The sequence below is a fragment of the Triticum aestivum genome, chromosome 4B (assembly GCF_018294505.1).
Source record: "Triticum aestivum cultivar Chinese Spring chromosome 4B, IWGSC CS RefSeq v2.1, whole genome shotgun sequence".
Taxonomy (NCBI): Eukaryota; Viridiplantae; Streptophyta; class Magnoliopsida; order Poales; family Poaceae; genus Triticum; species Triticum aestivum.
Genome location: NC_057804.1, coordinates 308,276,584 through 308,281,206, shown reverse-complemented (window position 1 = coordinate 308,281,206; position 4,623 = coordinate 308,276,584). Strand labels below are relative to the sequence as shown.

Sequence of the window (4,623 nt, the reverse complement as noted above, 5' to 3'; positions counted from 1 at the left end):
TTTGGTTTTATCGCTTGTTGTTTTGTATGGTTCAATAATACAGCTTATCTGAGTGAGTTTTATGGACCCACCGGGCCAGAAGCTTCTCAAGCTCAAGCATTTACTTTTCTAGTTAGAGACCAGCGTCTTGGAGCTAATGTGGGGTCCGCTCAAGGACCCACGGGTTTATGTAAATATCTAATGTGTTCCCCAACTGGGGAGGTTATCTTTGGAGGGAAAACTATGCGTTTTTGGGACCTTCGTGCTCCATGGTTAGAACCTCTAAGGGGCCCCAACGGTTTGGACTTGAGTAGGTTGAAAAAAGACATACAACCTTGGAAAGAACGACACTCAGCAGAATATATGACCCACGCTCCTTTAGGCTCTTTAAATTCCATGGGTGGCGTAGCTACCGAGATCAATGCAGTTAATTATGTCTCTCCTAGAAGTTGGTTATCAACTTCTCATTTTGTTCTAGGATTCTTCTTTTTTGTGGGCCATTTATGGCATGCAGGAAGAGCCTGAGCTGCTGCAGTAGGTTTTGAAAAGGGAATCGATCGTGATTTGGAACCTGTTCTTTACATGAACCCTCTTAACTAAGATTTTCTTATTTATACCTGTTCTACTTTTTTTCTGTTCTGGCTCGGTTATTCCATCTAGCCGAGCCATTCATTCCTTTTTATGAAAGAAAGATAAGGGACAGAAAAAAAAATGAAAGAAACAAACGTATTCAATAAGCAAAAGGAGAGAGAGGGATTCGAACCCTCGATAGTTCCTAGAACTATAGCGGTTTTCAAGACCGGAGCTATCAACCACTCAGCCATCTCTCCACGGCCTAATCCTTATTTTACTCCTACAAATAGAACATAGCCATATAAAAAATAAAAAGATTTATTAGCCTCTAGAAAGATATCAGATACAAGTTCCTTTTCGATATATCTCTGTATACTGTATACACGGATACAAGATACGATATACCTGCTTCTGAAATAAAGAGTAAATAATCTCTTCTCACCCCCATATCCAAATAAAAAAGCGGTTTAAGTAATAAATTTGAATTAAAGAGAAGAATCAATGGATTCATGATTAAACCCCTCCTACTTCTTGTATTTTTTTTACAATTTTGGTTAAGTGAGGGATCAAATATGTAGTCAACTTTATTTGATGGTGGCTTGCAGGATTAGAAATATGACTGTTGCTTTCCAATTAGCTGTTTTTGCATTAATTGCGACTTCCTCAGTCTTAGTAATTAGTGTACCCCTTGTATTTGCTTCTCCTGATGGTTGGTCAAATAATAAAAATGTTGTATTTTTTGGTACATCATTATGGATTGGACTAGTCTTTCTCGTAGCTATTCTGAATTCTCTCATTTCTTAAATTAAATTTGGTTAATATTTATTAACCCCATAAAAAAGAAATAATAAAGGCCATTTCTTCTAAAAAAATTAGAATAGTGAGACGTATTAAAATGCAATTTGCGTTCCGAATTGCTCGCTTTTCTCTTTCAGTATTATGAAATTCCATTCCCATTAGAATATTCATTGACAGATAGTAAAAAAAGGAAAACTCTAATATAATAGAAAATGAAATGAAACGGTCGACCCAGACATAGAAGGTCGACCCAGGCGGATATACACTATAAAATATATACCGTAGCGAGCGTAGTTCAATGGTAAAATATCTCCTTGCCAAGGAGAAGATACGGGTCCGATTCCCACCGCTCGCCCGCTTAATTTCTCAAAGTACTATGATAAAAAGTTTAGTCTAGTTAACTGTTTAACTACTTATATTAAATTAAGTATTAATTAGGTGTTAGTCTAGTGCCGTATCCCTTACTATCTCACCCTTCCTTTGCATCCCATTCAAAAAAGAGGGCGCTCCGGAGGCAGAAATAGAACTCACCAATAGAGCTCCAAAAATTGGGTATTAACTGGGACAAACAACGGGCAAACTGTTTTTAAAGGGAAGGGAGAGGTAGATTGTCCCTTTCGTTTCATTTTTATTTTCTGCAGGGTAGGGAGAAGCCTTGCGCCTTCCTTTTTTGAAGGCAAGTGACTTCGTAAATTGCTCAATTTTGCCCTCTAGGGCCGGGAGCTAATGAATAAAAAAAGGGTTGGATATGCCCCTCTACCATATATAGAGAAATAGAATAGTCCTTTTATACAGACTGCTAAGTGCGGAGACGGGAATCGAACCCGTGACCTCAAAGTTATGAGCCTCGTGAGCTACCAAACTGCTCTCCTCCGCTCTGGAGTACCAGAAACTGGTGGACAAAAAAGGCTTGAATACAAGCCTCTAACATGTCTAGACAAATAGAATACTCCTTTTATACAGAATGGAGCGGGTAGCGGGAATCGAACCCGCGTCATTAGCTTGGAAGGCTAGGGCTTATAGTTGACGTTGGTTGATTATTTTTAACGTCTCTAATTCAAAACCGAACATGATATTTTGATTTCATTCGTCTCCTTTATGGATATTCTCACCACTTAACATCTATGTCAGCTTTTCTATTTGAATGGAACCAAAGCTCTCGGCTTTCTATATGATCCTTATAGAGTAGGAGATAGAAATTCTATCTAAATCGATCTAATCCACTTACTTCGTTCCCTAATTTCATTCAAGAGATCTTGAGGAAAAGAATTGGGTTTCCACCGAGCTAAAACAATATACGGATGGTTCTATTAAACCAAAACTATCGTTTTTTAGCTATTTGGCTTCCTTATTCCTTATTTTAAGAAGATTTAGTTACGATTGGAAATCAACTTTTTTGTATCTTCATCCATAGATCCTTTACTCAAATTTTCAAAATTGGAATACTTAATCCAATGCAAAATTATGCTTCGCGACTCTGTACTCTTAATCCAATTCTTATTTTGGATTGAATTTAACTAGTCTTTGGATACAAATCGCCATAATGTATATTCTTCCTCAATATGCTATTGAGAGGAAAAGGATTTAATCCTTTATGAGAACTAATGTTTTCATCATAATATAAAAATAAAAAACTTAAGGATGCCTTAAGTATATCATTTCAAATTCAGTTATTAATAGAACGAATCACACTTTTACCACTAAACTATACCCGCTACATTGTAGATTATGGTATAAATGGTACCCTTTGTCAAGGATAGCCATTTGACAAGAAGGCTAATTCCCCCTTATTGAATCAGATGGAGAAGGTTCATGACACCGAGCCGTTGGTACTTATAATCGATCGCTCGCCTTTACTTTAGGATTTAGATAGCCCCTCTGGTCTATAAAAAAAATCTTTTCTTACCATGCTAATAGCGCCTGAACCAAATGTATTTATTTTGATTAGGATCCTATTCTACGGTTACGACTACAATAATAATTATTTACTTTGCAAGGACGTAAGTGTGTCAGACTGCTAAATTGTTTTATTATTCCTACAATATAAACTGGGGGATATAGGGGGTAACACTGTCCCTATAAATTCCTTTTTTCCTTTTCTTTTTTGTCCAGAATTGAACAAAAAAGAAATTCTGGAAGATGTTTTCTTCCCCCATTAAGTCCGAGCCATAGAGTAAGAGTGAGATGAGTTTTCCAAATTCATCATAGACTTTCCCTATGGCTTGATAGAAGTAAGCAGCAAAGAGTCGTAACTTAAAGAAAAAAACGGACAGGGACGACAAATTTACCTGATGTAAAGAAGATCCTAAAAGTCTCTGATTAGTCGACTCTCTCCATGTAACACTTTCCTCTCTCTCCTTTTTCCACTGACTCAATTCTAGTTTATTAGATTCTTGTTTAAAAGAATGAAAAAAGTTCAATAGAACTAAGAACAAATAAAAAATAGCATAGAGGATCAAGGCCATTACCAAAAGTTCCTCCCAAGGATCCTATATCCTATTGGGTATCTGTTCCCCGCCTTTTCCCGCTAGGATCGGAAATCTTATATTTTCCATATCCGTATACCATTGAATCCTTGGGGTTCCAGAATCCGCCTATTTTACTAGTCTTCAGAAACGGAAAACCCTGAACCAAGAAGAGTTGGATATGTTATGTAGGGTATGTTTTTTATTAATTTTATTTTGAGCTCTCAAAATATCGATATATACATATACAATATCTACATAATGTCTCTCTCTCTATCTCTATATATTATATATATAATATGTACATTATGCAGTGGACCCATAATGGGAAATCCAAGTGGCTAATTTTTGAATTAAATAAAAAGCCCTTTTAACTCAGTGGTAGAGTAATGCCATGGTAAGGCATAAGTCATCAGTTCAAATCCGATAAAGGGATTTTTAAATTAGTGGTAGAGTAATCTCGTGCTAAGACATAAGTCATTGGTTCGAATCTGATAGAGTACTTTTCTACTAAATTGATTCACTTTTTTCTTTGTTTTTGAAACTTTCTCTATATTTTTAGAGAATTTTATGACTTAGTGCGGGATGGATGCATTTTTGGTCTGAACACTAAATGAAGCACGGAGAATTAATCTATAACAATCAACTAAAAAAATCCTAGATGAAAACATAACAGAAAAGTTGGAAAAACTCTTTGCTTTGGATCTATTTATACTTTCCGAGTATATTGACAATTCCAAAAAACTGCTCATACTATGATTAGAGTATAATCACGAGCGGTTGTATATGGCCCTATCGTCTAGTGGTT

At 36.1% G+C, this 4,623-nt stretch overlaps 1 long non-coding RNA gene across 1 annotated transcript; it reads right to left on the bottom strand.

The window, feature by feature from the left end:
• Positions 1 to 2,226: 2,226 nt before the first annotated feature.
• Positions 2,227 to 3,177, bottom strand: LOC123094795 (uncharacterized). The gene is made up of 2 exons (XR_006445980.1): positions 3,043 to 3,177; positions 2,227 to 2,366 (listed from the first exon to the last, which is right to left on the bottom strand). It is a non-coding gene; the product is annotated as an uncharacterized lncRNA (long non-coding RNA).
• Between the last annotated feature and the right edge of the window lie 1,446 nt (positions 3,178 to 4,623).